The 24,234-nt window shown below is 52.2% G+C and overlaps 1 long non-coding RNA gene across 1 annotated transcript in view; it reads right to left on the bottom strand.

The window, feature by feature from the left end:
• The window catches only part of LOC118689620 (uncharacterized), a 90,050-nt gene that overhangs the window by 6,837 nt on the left and 58,979 nt on the right, over positions 1–24,234 (bottom strand). The window contains exon 6 of the long non-coding RNA XR_004980655.1: positions 15,257–15,332. This is a non-coding gene — a long non-coding RNA (uncharacterized LOC118689620). The remainder of the gene's footprint in view (positions 1–15,256; positions 15,333–24,234) is intronic.

Here is a 24,234-nt window from a genome sequence, read left to right as displayed (position 1 = left end):
AAGAGCTGCTGTGATGTTGGCACTCCTGAGCCACCCATTGACAGCTGCTCTGTGGTCACATCCATACACGGACTCAAAGGATGTGGACTCCACCATGGAAACCCCTCCAGGGCATCCCTAGGGATGTGCAGCCTCACCCAGGAGCAAACCCTGTGCAGGCTTTTTACAAAGTGGTGGAATCCACATCATCTAATCAGGGGGTGATGGGATGCTGGGATGGGATCCCAACGTTTTCCAGGGTTTTGCCCCTAACCAAGAGAGATTTAGTTGCTGGGGGTGGGGTGTAGTAAGGTCACAAACTGAAATATATCCAGACACATACAGTACATAAAACTACAGTCTGTTTCCCCTCTAATTGGTAATAAATGTAAATGTTTAGTTATGCCTGGCTTGGGAGCTATGAAAAGCACATCTGGCTGGCTGGTTTTCCTGCCTGCCATCTGTAGCTGAAAGGAAAAGCAAGAGGTGCATGTGTGAGCACCTGAGGAAGGCAGCAGTGCTAGAGAGGGAGCAGGAGAGAGGAGGAGGAGGAGGATTGCTGGAGCAGGCTGGTGTCAGAGGGTGGTTTCTGGCCAGAGACTTTCCCTGCTCATGGGGACCTCCAGGTTTTGCATCTCTGCTCGGTTCTTGCTCCTCTCCCAGGTAATAACCCACAAAGGAATGGCCCATGCCTTCCAGAGCTGCTGACACAGAATTCCCTGGCACTGATGGGGGAAACAAAGGCAGAAAGCCCCAGGAGGTCTCCTCCTGGCCATTAATTACCATTAACCAGAAGCTCTGATCTGGTCAAACCTTGAGCAGTGCTTTGTGCATCCCTTCAAACAACACAAAGCCCTTGCAGCTGAAACAGCCAGACCAAGCTGGCGAGGAAGGGATGCTCTGGCCCCCCTGTCCCTGTCCCAGAGCCATCCTTAGGTCCATAGAACCTGACCTGCAGCACCATCCCCACCAGTTAAAGACTGGGAGGAAAGCACTGATCCAAAGAAGAAAATGCAGAGCTTTAAAAACTTTCTCAGTGCCAAGTCCCCAGGGCTGGGGAAGTTTGGAGAGCTGAAAAAGCTAATGAGCACAGAAAAACAGGTCTGGTGCAGAATTAAGCACAGGGGGAAGCACAGATTCCCCCCTTTCTCTGCACCTGCTTTCCTGCCCTCTCCCAGAAGCTGCTCCAGCCTCACAGCAACGCCACCATCCCCATTCCCTGCTGGACTCACACCTGCCCCATCCCAGCTGGAGTGCTGGCACCCAGCAGCCTTCCTCTTCCTCTTCCTCCTCCTCCTCTGCCCGCCTGGTTCACTCTTATTGTGGCAGCACCGCCTCTTACTTTGAAGCAGCTTTTCTTGGAGAAGCAGCCTCGCTTCCCCGGCCGTCCCCAAAGAGCCCGCGAGTACTCGCTCCCTCTCGTCCCTCCTCCTGCCTTGATCAAGGCTGAAGGCTGGAATCCAAGTGCATTGATCAAAGCAGCTTCTTCGGGCGAGATTCTCTGGCAAGGAAAAGCAACAGTTGTTGAGGAGCTGCTCCAAGGGCCGGCGGCTCCTTGCCAGGAGGAAGGAGGTGGCGGCGGGCAGGAGAGAAGGAGGATTCACACAGCCAGGGCAGGGTGGCAAAGGGCTCTCACTGCCCGGTGAGGCTGGAGGCTGTCACAGCACAGAGGGTGCTGCCTGCTCCCAAGGTATTTGGGGCTGAGCAGCAGCCAGATTTCCTAATTCTGAGCTCTCCTGGAGAAAGATGAAGCTTCGCATACGGCTGGGCCAGAGATGAATAACGCCTGGGCACAGTGGGCAGTGTCCAAGGTCTTTTGCCTCTAGACAAAAGCCCCCCATTCCCGGGGGCCAGCCCTAAAGCAGCTTGGACTGCACAGAGTGCCTTGGAGAGCAGAGGGCTGGCAGGCCCTGACAGCAGCCCCTGGTTCGGTGCCGAGCCCTGGGGCCGCGTGCCAGGTGCTGGTGCCAAGGTGAAAGCGGAGAGATCAGGCAGCCAGATGGCATCCTCCCACCAAAACAACCATGGACACAAAGCATCCTCCCACCAAAACAACCACAGATATCCTCCCACCAAAACAACCATGGACACAAAGCATCCTCCCACCAAAACAACCATGGACACAAAACATCCTCCCACCAAAACAACCATGGACACAAAGCATCCTCCCACCAAAACAGCCACAAATACCCTCCCACCAAAACAACCCCAAATATCCTCCCACCAAAACAACCATGGACACAAAGCATCCTCCCACCAAAACAACCATGGACACAAAGCATCCTCCCACCAAAACAACCATGGACACAAAGCATCCTCCCACCAAAACAACCATGGACACAAAGCATCCTCCCACCAAAACAACCATGGACACAAAGCATCCTCCCACCAAAACAGCCACAAATACCCTCCCACCAAAACAACCCCAAATATCCTCCCACCAAAACAACCACAGATATCCTCCCACCAAAACAACCACAAATATCCTCCACCAAAACAACCACAGATATCCTCCCACCAAAACAACCACAAATACCCTCCCACCAAAACAACCACAAATACCCTCCCACCAAAATAACCATGGACACAAAGCATCCTCCCACCAAAACAACCACAAATATCCTCCACCAAAACAACCACAAATATCCTCCACCAAAACAGCCACAAATACACTCCCACCAAAACAACCACAAAGCATCCTCCCACCAAAATAATCATGGACACAAAGCAACCTCCCACCAAAACAACCATGGACACAAAGCATCCTCCCACCAAAACAACCACAGATATCCTCCCACCAAAACAACCATGGACACAAAGCATCCTCCCACCAAAACAACCATGGACACAAAGCATCCTCCCACAGAAATGACCATGGGACACCAAACAGCTCATCTGCCATCGAGGGCTGGAGCTGGCCCCAAGGCGGCTCCAAGGGGGTGTCCCAGGAGGGGAGGGGGCAGCAGGAGCAGGGGCAAAGACCAGTGTAACTCAACCAAATCCATCTGCACCCACACACACCCTTCAAGACACTGGGACAGGCCCTCCTGAGAGGTCACACTGGCCCCCAGTCACTGGGGACACCCACTGCCAAGCTGGCAGGCAGCTGGGGCCACACTACCTCATTCCCTGGTGGAATCAATCCCCACCAGCTCCAGCTCTCAGATGTCTCCAAGATCAGGCCATCAGCAGGTGCAACTCCAAGAGATTTACACCATCCATCTGTGGGGAAGGGTCAGATGTGGCTGGTGCAGGAGGAAAGGCCAGCAGTGACATTGGCATGCTGCTCCTGGCAGCCTCCAAGCTGCTGCAGCAGCTGCCTTTGAGCACTTTTCATCTAATTCAATGAAAATGAGATGTTCAAGTGAATGAAGATAATTTAATAATGAATAGCTCCAACTTATTGGAGAAGCTCTCCATCCCTGCCTGACAGTTGCTGCCTCTAAGTGCAGTTTAATAAGGGAATCACCATCACTCAGCCCTGTGGTAGCAAATCAACATTTTGTTACTCAGGGAGAAGGCTCTGCGCTTTCCTAAAGGGTGAAGCTATTTCTCAGGGAGCCAAAAGTCTGTTGGGCTTTAAAAGGAAAAATGAGAAAAAAGAAAAAGCAAAAAAAAAAAGCAAAAAAAAAAAAAAAAGCAGAGGAAAATAATGAACCAGCAAAGCAGCCCATCTTCAGAGGCAAAATGTAATTAAAAATAAAAGCCAGCTTGAAGAAGGCTGTAAGTCATCACAAGCAGCAGCCAACACTGCAAGTGAAAGCGATGCTGGCAGAGCCTGTGAGCAGGGACACAGGGGGTCCTGAGGCTGCACTGAGCCACAGCAGCATCTCAGGAAGACATTTTAATCCATTGGGGTGCTGCTGTTTCCAGCCAGGACCAAGATGCCTCTGCTCCTTGCCATCCTCCCTGGCTGCCTCTGTGGCTGGGACAGGGCAGCATCATCCAGCTGTTGTGTGCCAGCTCTGGGGTTATGCTCTCAGCCTCCAGCACTGTGGAGAAGTGCTGCCAGTCATAGCCACCCAAAATCCCTCTGTCTGTACAGCAAAACCAGAAAACAGAACGTCTCAGGTGGAGATGGATTGCGCTGGGAAGCATCCTGCGATGATAACAGGACTACACACAGGTCTGACCAGCCGGGCAGGCAGCTTTGGGTCCTCATCCTGCTGCCCAACAGCAGGCAGCCCTCATCCGCGCTGGGGAAATCCCACAGCGAGTTATTTCCTCAAGGCACAGCTCTGCCTCTCCCTGGCATCGATCGGGCTGCATCCCACCCGGCGCTGCTGCTCCCGCCTGCCGGGCAGAGCCGCGGGATGCCGGCCCCGCGGGCTCCTGCTGACACCTGCCAGCGCTGAGTGCTTAATTATTAATTGCATTTCCAGTAGCAATTGTTGCTCGTGCCGATGGAGCTGGAGCAGACATCACAAGCAATTAGCAGGGCCTGGGCTGGCGCTGGGCCGGACCTGCTTAGCGCTCCGCTCACGTCCTGCGGCGCCGGGAACCAAACCAGGGACCAGGAACGCTCCCCATCCCTGCTCTGTGCAGCTGCCACAGGCCCTGACTGTGCATGGCGGGCACGGGCAGCTGTGCTGCCACCAGCCAGCCCTGCCATGGTGCTGGCATTGTGCCCTCCTGCAGCCCTGTGGAGCAGGATCTCGGGGTTTCTAGCTGGTCACAGTGACCCCAAGATGTGTCACAAAGTCTCTTTTCCCAGCCTGGCACTTGAAGAAGGAGTCAGAGCTCTTCATTTCTCAGTCCCAAGGTTGTTTATTGTTCCTTATCTATAAAATCTTTTCTCCTGCCCAGCCAAGGTCAGCTCAGCAAGACAGTCCAGGCACTCTGCCTGCCCCCAGGGTGGTGTTATGTCTTTATACTAAAAACCACGTGTACAATATTTACAATTACTTTCCAATACCTATCACCTATGTTAGACAGTGAGCTTCTACTCTAAACCAATCTAAAAGTGTCGAGGATGGAGGCCAAGAAGAAGGAGAAACATAATTCCTCCATCTTGCCCCCTGATCCCCCATTCTAAAAACCCCAAAAATCTACTTTTTCACCCTGTGATAAATTCACTATCATTCTACTTAAACTCTCTTGATTTTTAATTCTTCATCTAAGGTTGGTAATTGTTTTTTCCAAGGCCTAAATCAAAGGCGCAGGGGTCTTGGTCTCTGTGCCAAGGTCTCTGAGCCTCCTGGAAAGGGGCTCGAGTCCTCCAGGGCAGCCAGGGAATTTCCTGGGTTCTGACAGCAGGACACGTGGGACATTGGCTGCTGTGCCATCCCTTGGAGGCTCCAGGTCTTCCAGGCAAGCAAAGCCATGAGCAGGAGAGGTGGGAGCTATGCTCCAAGCCCAGTCCTGAGCACAGCTATCTCAGGGCCAACCTCATCTCTGCCACAGCTCAGGTGTTCAATCAAATTAATTTCTATCATAACCAAAGTGACTGGTCAGTGGAGTCCAAGGAGGCTTTTCCTGCTCATTGAAACCGTTCCATAGCTCAATTTTGGGAGCTTATTTTCCACTTCATTGAGTGCCATGTTACTGCAAATGAATATATTCCTTGGTTGGTGTGATGGAAAATACAGCTGTAAATGGTTTCTGCTTCATTTGGGTAAAGAGCTCCAGATAGGACTAAGTATAAAGAGAATTTAAATGCTTGACTTCATTAAAAAAGTTGTTTCCCATTCTCTTTCTTCCTGAAAATACAAGGCTGCTAGTGGAGAGAGCAAAAGAAGGCTTTAAATTTACATCAGTGTCATGCAAACCCAGATCACTCCCCACCCGTGACTGATGGCACAGGTCTGCCAGGAGCTTCAGTTCCTGAGGTTCAGAGGAGGGGGAAGATGAAGGCAGAGGATGGGATGCCCAGTGCTGCAGGCCAGGGCCATGCCATGCCCAGCTGTTTACCTCTATGCTACCTCTGGGATTCCTCCCAGGCAGTTGTAGAGAGCCACTGAGCCTCCTTTTCTCCAGGATAACCACACCCAGCTCCCTCAGCCACAAGGATTGTGCTCCAAGCCCTTGTCCAGCTCTGTTGCCCTCCTCTGAACACGTTCCAGCACCTCAAAATCTTTATTGTAGCAAGGGACCCAAAACAGAACACAGGATCTGAGGTGCCTCAGCAGTGCCAAGTGCAGGAATGAAGTGCTACCTCTTCCCACAGCCACAAGCCCTCCTGGCTTGGCCTTCCTGGATCCCTGTCCAAGCCAGCCAGCAGCCCAGCAGACTCCCTGCTGTCTCCCCAGGCCAAAGGAGGGAGGGGATCCTCCTGCTCCAGCTGGGACTGGCAAAGTCACCAAGAGCAATCCTAATCATGCAAAATCTGAACTGATTTCTCCCTTGGAGGGCCACCACAGCCCAGGGAGACACCTCAACAGGTCTTGGGAATCTTGAGCCTTCCAGATCCCACTGAGCCACGATGTCAGGTTGTGCTCTGCTTGACACCAGGAAAGTGGGGGGCGACTTTCATCTCTGCTAAATCCAATTTTAACCCAGGAGGAAATACACTCTGCGTTCCCAGGATTTACCCAGAAACAGGTAAACCAGCAGGGCTGTGGCAGAGCAGGAGGGATGAGGGATAGGCAGCAGGATTATAGCTGACTGCAGGATAAACAGAGTTCACTTCAATCACAAAATAACCACCTATTGCACGTTTGCTAAATTTCAAACTGCAACTTCCTACGCCCCAAATATTTATGTGGAATCGGTGGGAGTGAGTTCCATGTAAGAGTCATAGAAATAACTGAAGTTAATCCAACTTTCCTTTTGAGTGGAGAAGGCAGGAGCAAAGTGACATCTGTGGCTCTCTTACCTCTAACAAGCCACTTCTCACAGACTGGTCAAACCAAAGGGACCCAACACCACCATGGACAGTAAGAAGGAGCCACAACAGCCTCATGTCAAAGACTGCCCTTCCATTTCTCCCCTCTGATCATGAAGTTCATCACTCTGTTTTCCAACAGAATTTCAGGCAGTTTTTGAAGGTTTTAAATGGCACCATTTCAATCTCCAAGGCATGGGGACAAGCCTGATATGCAAAGACAGGACAGGGAACCTCCCACCCATCATCCAAGCCCAGAGAGCTGCTGTCTCAGTCACCCCAAGACATTTGCACTGAATCCCACGTGGCCTGGGGGGTCCCTGACCAGCCTGGCACCCTCACATTATCCAGCTGGAATCCCACCACCCACTATACCACAACCTTCCCTTCATCTTCAATAGCTGGCAGCAGCTGTGAACAATTACCACCCAAAATCTGGATGAAGTATAAGGTGATATAATTATCACCTTAATGGCATTTCAAGACTATCACCGTGGGCTGGAAGTAAAACTTCAGCTGAGTGAGTTTAATAAGCATATCTAATGTAATATTTGCAGGGAAGGGCAGGCTGGCTTTAGGGAGGATTACGGTAGCTTTGTGTAGCTTTACATGGGATATTTAACATGCAACAGATAAAGCAGGATGAGCCCATGATAGCTGCAAACCCTGAGTGTGGCAGCAGCTCTAATGCTGCCTCCCATGTCCTGGTAAGTAGGAGATTACATGCTCAGAGGCTGGGTGGCACTGGACCCTTGCTCTGGCTGCCTCCACCATGGGAAGGATGAAAGTTTGACAGGAAAGTCTCACAGATATGTGTGCTTGGCAGAAAGATTTTTGAATGTAGAGTCCCATGAAGGAATAGAGATGGAAGCAAGTTTTAATATAGAAGAAAAGAATTGCTAAGCCAGTCTGACTGGATAACCAAGAAGGCAAAGGGTGTGTTAGTTAGAAGGGGTTTTTATGGCTTAGAGCAAAGGATAAACCCACCCCAGACAAGAAGATGTTTTTACCAAGCAGAAAGAGAGCACAGGCAAACAAGGCAGCAAAGTTGCAAGTAGAAAAAAGGTCTCAGAATTTTCCACTGCAAGAAAACTGGAAAACAACTTCTAGCTTAAACTGTAATGTACTGACTTTGAGTGATTGGAGAATAGTAACATGGATATGGTAATTACAGTAGTTATGATAGGCTATAGATACAAGTTAAGGTATAGATTGGTTCTGCTGTATTAAGATGCTCAGCAAAGAAAAGTCTAGAATGCATTGTAACCAAAAGAACAGTCTATAATGCATTGTAACCAAAGCCAAAGGGTCTGCAGGGCTGCCTGCAGCTGGAGCTGACAGCTGTGGGCACAGCTCTGTCACCCACCACCCTGGACTGCTGTAACCTCTTGGATGGAATAAACTGCATTTTGGAGAGCCCCTGGAGTCCCACATCCCTCATTCAGGCTCTTACACCCATCCTCTTGGTCATGGCCAGACAGTGTCATCTCCCAGGCAGACAGCTGAAACCTGCTGAAGGCATTGCATCGTTCTCAGCAGTCCACAGCAGGCTCCAGATCTGCAGATCCAGCCTCTCAAAGGTGCTCCCTCATCTTTGCCCATCTCTGGATGGGAACAGATCCCAGAGGGACCTGGGACTGGCTTAACTGGGCTCACAGGAGCCCAGCTCTGGGTGCATGCACATGCCCTCTCCCCTGGGTGCCTTCTCCTGCCCAGGAGCCCTCGCCAGCTCTGACTCCATGGCTTGCACCCCCAGAAGCAGCCAGGCACCTCAAGTCCTGTGCTTCCCTCCTCTGTGAATCAGGGAGGGAGCAGTGGGCAAGGAGTGACCAGGGGTTCTCAGCTGGCCCTGCTGACTCACACACCCACAGGGATGGAATTCCCAGGGAAGGCAGGCACCTGCACAGAGCTCCAGGGATCTGCTGCACATGTCCAAGCCCTGAAACACGCAGGGCGCCAGGAAGTGATGGTTTATTCAGGTTTAGAGACCTTCCTACGCCTAACAGAGATCCAACATTACTCTACATGAAGGATTAAAAAACAGAAAAGAGCTTTGCAAGTCTCAAATTCCAGAGTGGTTATCCAAAGCAGAAGGTGCCTGTCAGCACCTGAGAGCCCAGACTGCCCTGGGGCCAGCCAGCCTTAGGTAATATCCTATATAAAGCTCCTGCCTCCACCTGCTGCCCCTTGGAAATGCTGCCTTACTGCCTTGAGATGCATCAGGTTTTGCTCAGCTTTGAACCACCAGGTCACCTTGTTGTTAATTAATGCTCCGCTGAAATTATGTTTGGGGGCTACTAAGGTTTATTGGGTAGAAAATTATTTCAAATACAGAGAGCAGGCAGTAAAGACTGGAAATATGTTTTCACGTATAAAGCTAATTGCTACAGGGAATCCCCCTGGGATCCATTTGGAGCCCTTGCTTTTTTATTTCCTTCCTCTGTTAACGCCCTGGCCAAGGTTTGTAGAACAGCAAATGCACAAGTGGCTGCTGGAGGAATGGTGCCCTGCACATGGCACCTGGCACAGGGGCATCCACAAGCCCTCAGTGGTCCTCAGCCACGTGCCCTGCCACAGCAGGGCAGGGCTGTCACTTTGGTTTTTTAAGATTTTCTAAGCCTTCTGATGTTGACATTCTTGTAGTGAACTTTCTCACACACTTTGTGTAAATAACTCATTGTTTTGCATTCCTTTATGGAGGAGGAGAAAGTTGATAAACTGTTGGTTTGTCCAGTGTCATTGGAGAGGTCGCACTGTCACCCTCCAATCCATTGTCACTCTTAGAAAACTATAAATGTTAGAGTCAGAAAATAAACTTCCCTTTTTTCTTCACCTTAAGAACAGCAGTGTGTGCTTGTGTTCTTTCGTGTCCTATGGTGACACAGGGCAGCCTGGCAACCAGAGAATCAAGGAATTGTTCATGTTAGGAAGGAGCTGTAAGCACTGCCAAACCCACCAAGTGCCCATCCACCCGTTTTTGGAGCACTTCCAAGAAAGATGATTCACCCCATGGCTGCTCCAACCATTCTTTCAGTGAAAAAATTCTTTTCCAATATCCAATCTAAACCTTCCCTGGAGCAACCTGCAGACATCTCCTTTTGTCCTGTCACTCGTTACCATGGTGGCAACCTTGCTGGATCCACTCTGCTCTCAGCTGTAGGGCTCCTTGTCATCCTGCTGTTCTCTGCATGACTTCCATGAGCCACAGGAGAGGCCTGACCTCCCTCCCTCCTGCTGACATGGGTGTTTCTGGAGAGGAACCCCAAGAAAGGGATCCCAGCAAAGCCTCGTGCAAGTCCCACAGCCACACCAGTGTTGGCAGCTGCATCATTGAAATCATTATGAAACAATGCTGTCCAGAAAGTGAGACTGGCCTAAAGCCACACTTGTGACCAAAGACTTTGCTTCAACATCCCAAAGCATCTGTTTGTCTGAGAAAAGATGTCCTGCCTGATTTCCTGCAGCCTCCAGCCATCCCAGTAGGAAGGAGTGAGTCCTCATTTCCAGGAAGGGGTCCACTCCTCACAGGTGTATGTAAAGTAAAATAAAAATACACCAACTTCCCAGGCCAGGCTCAGCCACCACAGGATCAGGAGGGGCCAAGAGGACTTACCTTGCTGAGCATCTCATGAGGGTGCTGAGAGGCTGGGGCTCCCTGGCTCCCAAACCCCAAGGCCAGACCCTGCTGCCTGCCCCAGGCAGGGACACTGCACAACTGGAGGAGCATCTGCACAAGCCTAAGTGCTTGTCTGGACCACAGCCCAAGTGCACTGAGCGGCTTCAGCGGCACACATGGCACTTTTCTTCTTCCTTTCTGTTGGTTTTTGGGATTTTTTTTGTTGTTGTTTAATTGTTGGGGTTTTTTGTTTGTTTGTGGTTTTGGTTTTTTGGGTTTTTGTTTGGTTTGCTTTGGTTTTTTTTTGTTTTTTGGTTGGTTGGTTTTGGTTTTTTTTTTTTGCTTTGTTTTTTCCCTGATGGTGCCTTCTGAGATATATGTAAGTACACAGTGGTGACCCAAACACACCCAGAACAGTTTTATTCATAAAACCAACTTGTTCCCCACTCAGTTTGGTGGTGAGAGAACACACTGACCTGCCTTACTTGCTATGTTCAGCCACTACTTTGCTCTACTTAATTTTGCTTCCCAGAGGAAGCATCTCTCCCTCTAAATGCTGCTTACTCCAGCACCTCTGAGGCACACAAGGCTCCAACACAAGCCAAGCATCAGGATCCTGCTCCCAGTCTGGGTTTGGAGGATCTGGACAGCAGCAGGGCCACCAAGGAATGTGGAGGTCTGCTAACCCATCACCTGGAGACCTTGATGGTCCAAGCCTGTCACAGCCACAAGCCAGGCAGGGCAGGCTGGAATCTCTCAGAAACTGGGATTTGCTGTGCCCCCTAGGGAAGCAGCTGCCCTGGGAGCTGACAGCAGTGCTGTGGAGGAGATGCTCCATCTCCCATGAGTTGGCCAGCACAGAGAAATTAAAATAGTGCCATGCTGCCCAAACCCACCCGCTCTCTAGAATTTCCCCTTCCAGAAAATGCTAACAGAAAAACCCCAACTCACAGCAAAACACAACCTCCTTAAAAAAAAAAAAAGAAAATAAAAATAATAAAAAAAAAAACCATTTGTGGTGAAGGAAGCTGTGTCCAGCACTCATGGCCAGGCTCTGGCTGTCATTCCTGACTCAATCCTTGCTATAACTGGAATACAAAACCAAATAATTTCAATGCCACTGCATTTTATTTCACTTCCTGCTCCCATGGCTGTCTCTCCTGCCTGGACCAAAGGCTTGTGAGTTAGGAACTGGCTCTCCCTGAGAGAATCTCCTATTGCTGCTGTGGCCAGCCTCCACTTGGGTTGGGCGTTGGACTCAATGATCCTTATGGGTCCCTTCCGACTCAGGATGCTCTGGATTCTGGATTCTCTCAGGATTCTGTGATTCTGTGGCAGGGACGCTTCTGTCATTAGCAGGCAAGTGAGGCACCACACACACTTGGAGGCCAAACACGGCTCCAAGACATCTCCCTCTGCTGCAGCCCGTGTGCCCGGTCGGCATCACCTCACCGTGCAATCGGCGCGGGCTCAGAAACCCTCCCTTTAGCTGTGCCCTGAGCATGGAGCTGCTGCTTCCAGGCTGCTCAGACAGCTCGGTCTGTGCCTGGGCAGCGGGGACGCGGCGGCTCCAGTGGCGCTTTGAAATGCAGATCCTGCCCCGCTTTGTGGCGCTGCATTTACAGCGCCCCCGCACCTGGATCGCTGCCTCGCACCAGGGCCCCGTGTGCGATGAGCTCTGGTTCGTGCTCAGGAGCAGCAAAGCCCGGGAGCACAAAGCCCGGGAGCCTTTTCTGCCTCCCCGGCTCTCCTGGCCGATGCTCAGGCAGGAGGTGCGGTGGTGCACAGCCCGGGGTCAGCGCAGGGATCAGAGGATGCTGTTCAATTTCAAGTCCTCGCTTCAGAAAGCTCCTCACGTGTCTGTGCCGGTGCCATGGCAGGGAGATCAGGAACGAGAGGAAATTGCTGCCCACGAACCAGCAGCTGGAGATACCAGCCCCGCTCCGGGCACGGGCAATCCTTTCACCACCGGGAGCTGCATCAGATGGAGAAGGGATTTGGGGTCCCCGCGATGCTGATCACAGCCACCCCACGCAGGTGGCTGCCCCAGCCTGTCTGCCCTGTCCTCAAGCTGCCAAGGGGAATGTGGCTCACAGGCTGCTGGCAGACTCCCCATCCTTTTCAATTACGCGCAGTCCAATTCCCATCGTGAGGAGGGGAGCCAGGAGGAAATGCCACCAAAGCCAGCAGAGTCATGCTGCACAGGCTGGAGTGAGCAGGAGGGGCCAGGCCTGGCCTACACACATCATCCAGGTCTCTGCTATCTGCCCCGTGCCTGCTTAATCCTCATTTAAATTTATGGCATCCGTTCCCAAACTAGCAGAATGTGTTTATAATTAATAAGAGGGACGTGGGGAGATGTGTCCTTTTTTCTTCTTTAAAGCCAAACATCAGACAGTGTTCCAGCCTCTGCTCCCTGTGATAAAATCCTGCTCCAAAACCTGGTCCCCAGCTGCCAGCCTAGAGCCAAACCACGGGGCCTTGACCCCAGCAAACATCACAGCACACAGAGCTGATTTAAACTTTAAAGCCTGAATGGTTCCTGGGCTTGGAGCCCTCGACCCCAGCAAACACCACAGCACACAGGACTGATTTAAACTTCTGCCTTGATGGTTCCTGGGCTCAGAGCCCTCGGCCCAGCTCAGCCCACTCACAGAGGTGGGCACCAGCACTGCACACTCTGGGGTGCAGGCAGCACCCAGGCAGTTCAGTGTGCTCCTCCATCACCAGACTGAGTGGGGAACAAGATGGTTTTATGAATAAAACTGTTCTGGGTGTGTCTAGGTCAGGCACCTGTCTGGGTGCACTTACATCTCAAAGGGCAACATCAGGGGAAAAAAAAAACCAAACAGAAAAACCAAAAAAACCCAAACCAAACAAAAAAACCCCAAAACTTTGTCAGCCACCAGCCCAGGTGGTGAATGGATGCTGCAGGGCTGTTCCTGCTGTCCCAATTCCCACAGAGAGGAATGAGCCCCTTTTCACTGCCTGTCCTCACCTTAGGACAGCACAGAAGGGCAGATCAGGATATCCAGCAGCACCCAGGATTTCCATCCCAGCACATCTGCTACACCTGGATTCGTGGCCATGTCCCAAGCTGTCAGACAAGCCCATGGGAAGTCCAAAAGCCACCACTGTAATGTGGCATGGGGGTCAATCGAGGAAGATAAACAGCCCTGTGAATTCCCTAGGGCCCTGCAACTGCAGAGGAATTATTTCAGGAAACTGTAAGACCTGTAAAGCCTCCAGGCACCAGGAGGAAGCCAAACAAAGCCCTGTGCTCCCTGTGGGCTGAGCAGGGAAATTGCTCCCTGTGCCCAGATGTGGTTCCAGCTGTGGCCACTTCACCACCTCAGAGAGAGACAGGACCACCACCAAACACAAATGAGGCACCGAGGGAGGTGAGGGCTCCTCCCTGGACTCTGCAGGGGACAGCAGACACCCTGAAGGGGGGATTAACACACAGTAAAGGCAGCACAAACCAAGATCAATCCAGTCTCGCTTCAGCACACCAGAAACACAAGGACTCTCCCCTCTGGAAAGGCTCTGAATGAATAATCCTCCCCATGAATATTGAGAGCTATCTTGAAACAGTGGCTGTCTCTGCCCACCCACCAGCCCTTTTGAAGGCCACTCCAGAAGGATATCTTTCAAGGATCAAAAATTGCTTTTAAAATCCCATCTAAATTTATTTATGGCCAGCTTATCACACAGGGCTGCACCTCTCCTGACCAGAGCCCTCACAAAAGCCAATGCATTAACAACTGGCTGTCTTTTAAACCCTACTGGGGTTACACCTAATCCCACTTACTACAGAAAGTCTGGGACTCAGCCAAAGGATTTGCCCTGTCCTGAAGGGGAACCTTTGCTAGGACACCCAGCCCCCTCCTTCCTCTTGGGAGGAGCAGGGAGGGAGAGGGACTGGGTATCTTACAGCCTGGTTTAATGCCAAAAAAAGAGGCATTTGTAGACTTTGTGGCTGAAACACCATCAATTTTTATTTTTCCTGCACCGAGGCTATTTTGGGTTTGTCTGCCACGGAGACCAAGCCAGCAGAACCTGGCCCTTCCTGTGGGCAGAGGCTGCTGCCGAGCAAGGAGGAGCAAACCTGGGATGGGCAAAGGTCCCTGCTACCTGCAGGGTGGCCTGGCTGCCCTCCCAGCCCATCCCACAGGGGTTAGGGATGTTCTTTAAGCTCCCCCCTGCTTTCTAAGTCATTCCTAACTCCCCCTTCATCTCAGCAAGGACCATTAAGCTTCTGAGATCTCTTGGAAACCTAAATAAAAAGTCAGAGCCTATCAAGAGATTTGCAGCCAGTGGTGGAAGGAAATGCTATCCATCCCCAGGAGAAGAGGCTGAGGGGGTGGAAAAGCAGAGTCCAGCCTGTGGGACCTGCTGGATGTACACAGAGTGCCAGGGTGGCTGGGGAGCTGGCCTCCAGGAGGACACCACAGCCAAACAGCACACCTGGACCATCTTTCATAAGGACGCAGGAATTCAGAGGGTCCTTCCAGCCCCAGTAAAAGTTTGGGATTTAGATGCTCAGTGATATGGTTGAAACAATTTCCTTGATCTTTTATTACCCTGGTAAATAATTTATTGGGACAGGCATTTTAAAAAATCCCATAAAAGACCTATAAAACATATTTATCACACAAAAAAAACCCCTGTTCCTTGGCTCCAACCAACAAGCTGAAAACTTGTTTGTATACTTCACTGCACATAAACTAACCAATGCCTTGTGACAGCTTTAAGCTTTTTAACAGCTCTCTCCCTGCTGCTTTTTATTTCCATTTTTCTCTCTGTGAATTCACAAGGTAAAAAAAAGAAGAACCCACCATGACAGGAGAGGCTTCTGCTGTCTTCCCAGTTTTTCTGACACCCGGAAAATTTAACAAATGATGCTTCTTCTGGCTGAAAAACACAAAGTTGTGGTTATTCAGAGTACTTTGGGCCCCAGGGGTTGGCAGATGTACACAGAGGGGTGGATGTGTGTGTGGCTCAGGTGCCAGAGGTACAGGCTCTTTGAGCCTCAGTTTCCCTCCTGAGATCAGGAGAACTTCTCCTGGCAGAGGGCAGGGTTCCTTTTCTGTCCAAGCCTTGAATAAATGGAGAATTCAAACAAAAGGCTGAGGAATGAGCTCTCCCACCCCAAACATGCAGCAGCCACAGGCACCAAAAGCTTTTTGGCATTCCCTTGGACAGCAGAGGATCCAGCTGGATGAAGCCTGGCCAGCAGGATGAGAGCTCAGCCTGTTGCCAAAGTACAAAACTGGAACCCAGACCACATTGATTGCTGCAGGCAGGATTCCTGGTGCCAGGCAGGATTCCTGGTGCCAGGCAGCAGCACAGATCCAAAGGCAGAGCTCCCACATCCCCTGCACGGTGCCCACAGAGCCAGACCTTGCCCAGGACAGCCCTGCCCAGCAAAATGCCAACAAACACAGGTGACCTGGCAAGGGGTGACCCAGGATGGTCTCAGGTGGGTTTCTCCTCTTCCCAGGGGAGCTGTGGGAGCAGCAGTGAGGCCAGGCTGAGTCTGGAGCTACCCTGCATGCCTGTTCCAGGTGTGCAGAGGGAGGAGGGGGAGCACAGCCCCTGGGTCAGCAGAGCTGGGGTGTCCAGGGCTGCCAGGACACACAGACACCCAGGCATGCCCCGAGCCTGCTCCAGATGGCATCTGGCACAGGGAGCAGTCTGGGTCACAATGCTCCCTCCCTGTGCAGGACTTGGCTCTTCCCCATCCCCAGGCATCTCCAAAACCCCTCATCCTCTTCCTGGTTCCAGCACAGGAGCAATACAATCCAGTTAAAAGCCTTTTCAGGGCTCAATCAACATTCCAGCTGTGCTCCCCCCTTCACTGGGCTTCCCCTTCTGCCTTCCCAAAGCCCATCCCAGGCACCTGAGCCACAGCTGCTTTCATCCCTGTGTAAGCCAGAGGGCTCCTGGCTGCTTCTCCTTGAAGCTGCTCTCTGCCTTCACCATGCTGTCTACAGGGAGATCAGAAACTCAGAGCAAACTCAACCACAGGGCTGTGTAATGAAAAACAAGCTCTGAGATGGCCAGTGGTCAAAGAAAGGTGGGGTTGGGCTATCTGCATGCTAGGCATCCCTTGTCCCCAGCTCAGAGCCACCTTGGTGCCCTTACAGGGCATGTGAGAGCTCACCCAAGCCAGGGAAGGCTCCAGCTCCAGGGCAAGCCAGACTCCCGAGCAGAGCATCAGCTGGTCTGTGCTCCTGGGGGCTGGGATGGATGCTGTGGGGCAGGGGGGCAGGGAGAGCCCTTCCTGTCAGATCCCCAGTGCTGTCACTTCTCTCTGACACGCCATCCCCTTCCTCACACTCCATCCCCACTCCCCAGGGCTGTAACCACTGGAGCCCAGCCGGCCTGGACAGCTCCATGCCCACCATCCCACACAGCTCAGCACAGGTCCAGCAAGGAGCTGTCACCCACAGCAGCACAGCAGGGTGACATCAGGCTTCCCCCCTGCCTCCTCACAGGAGCTTCATCACTGCCATCAGTGGAAGGAAGCACAATGGGGTTTTTCAGACACCATGAGCTGCAGCATGGATTAGATCTCTCCCAGTCTGCTGGGATGGAGATACAGCTGTGGAAGGACCTGAATGGGTCCTCTTGGCCAGGGAAGACTGTGAAACAGCCTTTCCTGGGGCTCCAGGCTCGACTCTGGGGCCTCTCCCACCATCACTGAGTCCCACGGCTCCTCTGGCTGCCACTTCTGAACTGATGAGCACATTAGCAGTTAAGTCCATTTGCAGATTTAAAAGTCAAACCCTGCCACAGGAAATTAAAAGATAATGCAAAGAATTATTTTTAAAAATTAATCTTTATTACCCTCCACTCCCAAGCTGCTAATAAAAAAAAATGTGTTCCTCATGCAGTCTTCTATAAAAACAGGTTATAAAGCAGAGGAAGAGAGGGAGGCAGATGCTTTAAAAAGGCATCTTTCATCCCTCCACCCTGCCTGCCATAACCATCCATCTGCACCTGTGTGTCAGCTCCCAGCAGTTCCCAACCCAGCCAGCCCCTTCACCCTGCCAGGTAATTATTCCCTATTTCCATCTGGTCCCCCTTGTCCTGCCTGTTTTACCTCTCCAGGAGATCAGCAATCCCAGGTCCAGCTAGCAGCCTAGGAGGTGGTTTGATGGCACAGCCTCCTTGCCCCCCAGGTGTGCTGGAGCCCTGCATAAAGCAGGGTGAATTACAGCTCATTACAGAAAGGGCAGCACTTGGGAAGTAAACAAGGCAGCTGCTACAGGCGCCAGCAACAGCTCCACAACACCAGAGCAGGGCTGACACATGCAGGGAACCATCCTGAGAGAGAGGTCAAGGATGCTCAGCAGCTCTCAGGAACCATTGAAGAGGCTGAGAGGGAGGTGGCAATTGCAAGAGTTTCTTCTGAAAATGTTTCTCTCTAAGGCTGTGCTCAGGAAAGCAGCTCAGTCCTTGGTTCTCGAGCTGGAGCTGGAGCCCACGGAGTCAGACACGGGGCTGCAAACAACTTCTGTATCATGGTACCAGGAACAAGTCAGCCAGGTTTTGGTAGGTCCAAGAGCCACCACAACTGAGGAAGAGCACCCAATTTAGCACGTGATGGAGATGAAGAAGCAAGAGGCAGCAAACCCATCAGCTGTGTCTGTGCTGCAGCAGAAGAAACAGCCCCAGGCACAGGTCTGTGTCCCACCAGCCCTCTGGCCAGCCTAGGAGTGTGCCTGGCCAGGAGAAGACCCAGCACCTCTGCTCCTGCCAAAGCAGTGCCCCTGGGTCCTGGACAAACACAGGAAGGAGCAGGGGGCTTCACAGAAAGAGAGATGAGGGACCAAGAGCTGCTGCACTGCATGAAAGCTGCTCCATGCCCAGAGCTGGGGCAAAGAAGCTGGTCCTGAGCATGTCCTGATGGCTCCATGGGAACTGCAAAGCCCAACTTCCCCATCCTCAGATGGGCAGCACCAAGCCCACCCTCAGGCAGCACACAGTGAATGAGGCAGCCCCACACCTTCTCCTCAGTGGGGATAAAGGGAGCATTTGGCCTTTTGTGGCTCCAGGAGGGGAAGATTTATCTGGAAATGAAGCGCTGGCAAGGAGCAGGTGCCAGGGGTGGAGGCAGGAGCCCAAGCAGGCTGTAACACAACAAATGAGAACTCCCTGGTGGGGACAGTGCCTGCAGTGCTGCTGCCCGGGACACCTGCAGTCCCCAGCACGGGCAGGAGCCCAGGGGACAGCACAGCACAGCCAGGTAGGAGGTGGCTTTCAGAAGGGAGGCTGACAATGACTGATGCTGCTGTGCTGTGCTCTCAGTGATGTAGAAAATTAGAGAGACATCTCTTCAGACAGCGACCCACGTGAGACACTTGCTGTGTCCATCTCCTGCACGCAGGGGCCTCTCTGGGGAGGCAGCTCTCCCTCCAGCCTGCAGGCTCATTATTCAGAGTGCTGAACTGGGAACAGCAGTGCTGTTTCATTCTCCCTTCTTTCCTCCCCCCAAAACTACTGGATTGTGTTATTCCTGGGAACATGTAAGGTGCTGACTTCCTTGCTCAGCTGCTTGAAGGAAAGTTTGATTCTCCTCAACTAGGAAAAAGTAGCCCTTCACTTTTTCTTTCCTCTCCTCAACCAAAGCTGGGAAAAGCCTTTATAAAATATAGGAGCCATTTTCTCAGATGGAAATAGCTTCTTTAAAAACAGTGAGTCATGCTCCACACTGAGATGGATCTGATAGCTGGTACTCCACTAATGTAGCCTTGTGCTATTGTCCTCCTGGCAGGATGGCCCCTTCTTGGCTTTCAATCCCTTTGCCATTTAACCAGTTCCTGGTTTATTGTGGCTGCTTTTGTCCTTCTCCTGCTCCTCTGCCAGATAACAAAAGAGTTTTAAAACGGTCCTTAAGTGGGTTTTAAAAAAATCTACATAGGCTTCCATATGAAATGATGAAGCCAGGGGTCTAGGTCAGCACAGGCTGGTGTGCCTTCAGGAGAAGTGTCACACCCCAGACAGGACACCACTGGGCCCTTGACTTCAAACAGTGCTGTCCCTTCATGAGTAGGCAACCAGTTTCTTTCCAGAGAGACAAAGCATCTGAGCTCACATTCCTTCAGTCCAAACGTTTCCATGCTGGTCTAGAAATGGTAGAGGAACCTCTCTGGCTGCTGCCCTAACAGTCCCAAACAGGCCTTACAGTCCTGCAGCCAGTCATCTGTCTTCAAACCCCCAGAGCTCCAGGCACCTACAGCAGCCCAGGCTCTTCCACTTGGCCAGCATGGCCAGAGGAGACTGACCAAGAGGCTGGAACTGGGGACTACCACCTCTGGAGAGGGCAGGGAAATGGCTGAGTTTCCTTCCTGACTCCAAAGTGAGCCCCTGGGTTTCTCCTGCCAGCTCTCCAGCTTAGGACAGCTAACCTTGTTCTCGTGGCAAAAGGGCAGGTTTCTTTCTTTTAGCTCTTGGCTATTTCATGAACAGTTTCAAATTTCCCTGCCTTGAGTCCATCACCCAACACAGGTGTCCAGGCTCCTGCACTGAGGAGCCCCTCCCAGGATGACAGCAGCTAAACTCACCCCTGCTTGTCTTCTTTGCTGGAAGGACAACGATGCCACCAGCTGCAGCCCTGCCAGCACTCTGAGCATCCCTTGGGTCACAGGGCACACAGGGCTGGCCACAAGCAGCCAACACCAAATTCAAGCCAAAGTCTGAAGCGCTCCAGAAATCCCTACAAGAAGATGATTTGGAACAAGGCATTGCTCTTCCTGCCTCCCACACATCCACCACACACTGACCCCAGTGCCTCCTACCAATTTTCCCAGTGGTGGTTAGTCATCTGCCCTTTTGGAAGTCCCTTCTGGGGGTGCAGAAAAAATCCCCACACATCCCCCCTTTCTCCATCTGTTAATGGCTTCCCTCCACCCAGGCTGAGCCTCCCCCAGCCTGAGCTAATGGGAGGAAATTAGCATGAAAATGATGGTTTGCTATTAGCGGTGCCTCAGCGCCCCATCACGCTCCAGGAACACCAAATGACAGCCTGTGATTTCCCCACCGCGGCGCACACGAGAAGCAACGACGGCAGCCACAAGTGCTGAAGATACCCAAGGAAAGTTTAAAAAACTCATCCCTCCCAGCCCAGCAGCCCTTTTCCCTTCGCCATCCCCGCCGTGCTCATCCTCCGCTCGGGCAATCCCACGAACAGATGGCACCTGGGCAGGAGAGCGCACAAATTGGCTCTCACCTGCAGGAGCACTGAGAGCTTTCAAAGCTCGCTGGCCAAGAGCCCCGCGGGGTGGGAATGCTGCAGGAATCCGCCATCGGTGCCTTCCTCGTGGCTGCACAGCTCCTCCTGCTCGCCTGAATGCAGGTGTGCAGCTGGCTCCTCCTGGGAGCTGGTGGCAGGAGGAGGCTGCTGCTGAGTCCTGACTCCAATGGAAGCAGCAATTCGGGCTGAGCATCAATGGAGTGATGTTTTTCTCCATGTCAGCACAACGCTTTGGTTCGGTGGGCTTGCAGCCTGGAGCGAGAGGGGTTTCGTGGGGCCCCACTGAACATCCATCTGCTTGGTGAAAAAAATGAGCTCAGCTCAAGCTGTCTGCTCTCTCTTCCTGCCAAAGTGGGGGTCTGCCCTCCCAGGAACCTCCCCTCCTTGACCAGGTAGCTGTGGCAAGAGCGTGGATGGACAGACTCACGTCATTTTCTGCCTGCCTGCTCCCCTGAGCCCACCTGGCTTCTCTGGACGTGGGGCTGAGGGACGCAGCTCCCATACCAGCCTGCACAAAGCCAAGAGGCAGGAGCAGCTCAGCAAACCCCTGGGTGTCAGGGCAGGCTCTCAGCTCCCTCTGGGCACCTGAGAGACCCTGGAGTTACACAGCATACATACAAGAACTCCTCCTTGCAGAGCCCCACAGCACTGCTCACCTGCAGCAGGGAAAGGGGACACAGAGAGGCTGAAATGTGCAGGAGCATCTGGGTGATTTCAGGGCATCTCATGTGGACTCGTGCACCACTGCTGAAAAATTCCAAAGCTGCACTTCAAGCCCTTTAAGGGGCTTAGGTCAAAGCGGTGCCCAGCAAAGGACCCAAAGGAACAGCAAGAAGCTGTGTCAGGGGAGGTTTAGGGTGGGTATTAGGAAAATGAACTTCACTCAGAGGATGATTGGGCACTGGAACAGGCTCCCCAGGGCAGTGGTCATAGCCACAAGGCTGCCAGAGCTCAAGGAGTGTTTGGACAATGCTCTCAGACACATGGTGGGATTGTTGGGGTGTCCTGTGCAGGGACAGGAGTTAGACTCAATGATCCTTGTGGATTCCTACACAGGGCACATATATTCTATGATTCTACAAAACAATGCCCTTCCCTCTACCTCATCCTTAACTGTCTTTAAAAGTACTTGGACCAGCAAGTGTCCTCAAGCCCCAGCCTGCCAAATGCAGGTGGGATGCAAAAGGCAGAGGGAAAAGAATAGCAGTAAGAAGCAGGATTAAAAAGCTTTCCCTTTCCCCAGCATTCCCATCAGCAGCTGAGATAGGAGCGAGGAGGACTCATCTGATGATGGATGAGAGAGAACTGATCCTTGGTAAGGCAGAGCAGGAGCAGAAGGAAGCACTGCTCCCAAAGGCGATTCTCACACCTCCTTGGGATAACAAAAACAACCATGAGAGGCAGCAGAAGCTCTTCTCCCTGCTCTTCCTGTTTGGAATTCATCTCTGGCCTGTCAGGGGGGCCATGACCCAACCACACATTTGTATATTCACTGAGCCATGCACCCAGCTCAGGCAGACTCCTGACAGATGCAGATGGGAAAGCCATTTTTCATAAAGTGAGGGGGAAAAGGGAACAAGAAAAAAATTGCAAAACAAAAAAAGGCTCAGGCGTCAGATGGAAAAGATACAACAGGATCAGGGCTGAGAGAGAAGCAGAGTCAGATTAAACTTTTGGATCTTTAAGCACACTAAGAGGCCAGTCCCCTTCCTCTGTTTTCTACTGTGGCCTGGTGGCAGCAGGAACCTTCATCCTTTTCTCCATAACCAGCTGGAACATGAAAACTGGACCCAGAACAAGGGTCCAGGGGGGCCTGTGCCCCCCTGCTCCAGCAGCCTCTCTGCCAGCATCTGTCCCCAAGGGTCCAAGGCTTTGCTGAACTGGCCCTTGGGGACAGATGCTGGCAGAGGGGCTGCTGGAGCAGGGGGGCACAGGCACCTTTGCACAAGATCAGCCCCTGCTCAGAGGAGGTGACAGGCAGCCTGCAGAGAACATGAATCATTAACATGTAAGGCTGCCCCTCAGACCCAGACCTGGCTTAAGCCTGGCCCTAAGGAGCACAGGGGGGCTCTGAAGGGACATCCCTGGCAGACCTCCAGTGGTACAAGCCTGCCAGCATGGCAGAGGACCAGTCTGTGCAGTGCTGCCACGATCACACAGACAGTGATCCAATGGCCCCAGGTTGTTTCAGGCAGTGATGAGGGGGTTTCCCTCTGTCCCAGGTCACTGTGCAGCCAAGAGGCATCAGAGACAGGGAGCCACTGACCCAGAGAGCAGGAAATGCTGCTCAGCACAGCAAATGCTGTCCCCAGAGCAGCATGAGGGCCTGCCCTGCAAAGCACCAGGAGCCAGCAGGGCCCAACACAAGCCAAGGGGAAGGGGAAAGGGAAGGGAGAATTACCCTCATGGAGGGAAAGATTTCACCTCTGCCAGTGACATTCTGCTGTTGTCACCGCCAGCCATAACATCACGCTCTTGATGTGAAATTTAAACTGACAGTGATACAGGAAAGGAGCTGAGAGGGCAGCAAACCCTGCCCAGCCCTCCCTGTAACCCCAAATCTCCTGTGGCTTCCAGCCTCTGCACGGAGCACAGCCAGCACCTCATTACCAGGTTACTAAACAAGGGCATACTCCTTTTCCAGAGCCATGGAATCATATTTTCTTGCACTTATCCATCCTTCTGGACAACTCTGAGGAGGATTTCATTTTGGTCTCTGCTGAATCCTCTTTGTTTCTGAAATGAGAAACTGGTGTAGGAGCCCACAAGTCCTTTGCAAAACAACACATGCAGCCTTAAGCTGGAGTCACCAAAGCCTGAAGAGCTCCAGGTGCTTTCAGACTCACTGGAGGTGCATCGAGCCCCACTGATCCCTGCTGCCTGTGGCATTTCCACCTGATATTCATTCTCTTTGTCCCAGGAAAAGGCAAGCACAGAGCTGGGCAGCAAGGCTTGGTGAAGGTTACTGCTGAGACCTGGTAGAAATGTCATCCAGCAACACGTTTCAAGAAAGATTCATCCCCAAGCAGCCTGGCTCCATAATAAAAGTGTCAGAGCAGCTGACTTGCTTCCCCCCATTCTCATTGCATACAGATTTATCCTGTCTCAGGTCTCTCTCCCTCCATAAGCCAGCACGTGCCTTTCCTTTCAATAGGCTGGCAGTGAGACCCAGCCAGCTGAGATCGTGGGAGAAAAGGGAATACAAGCAAGGTGAAGGCATCATAGGGGGAAAAATGCTCAGGAGCCATGTTTTCCTCTCAGTTCTGAAATGGAGGAGGGTGACATGAGAGGTAACTTAACAAGAGAATGCTCCAGAATTACAGCAGCCATTTGTTCTGATGTTCCAAACCAATTCCCCAGCTGCCAGCCTGTGTCACCTCTCTCTCAGGGAGCTCAAATCCCATTCCTGATAAAACCCATCCCAAAAGGCATAAATATCTGGGAGCCTTCACCCTCCCAGCCAGGGAGCTCCTTCTCAGAGGGCTGGGCATGTGGTGGGCACCCAGGGAGAGTGAGAGATGGGGCTCCCACTGAGTCTGTGTCTCAGGGAGCACT

This window comes from Molothrus ater, chromosome 9 (assembly GCF_012460135.2).
Source record: "Molothrus ater isolate BHLD 08-10-18 breed brown headed cowbird chromosome 9, BPBGC_Mater_1.1, whole genome shotgun sequence".
NCBI lineage: Eukaryota > Metazoa > Chordata > Aves > Passeriformes > Icteridae > Molothrus > Molothrus ater.
Note: the sequence above shows the minus strand (reverse complement) of the source record. Positions and strands in the feature narration are given on the sequence as shown.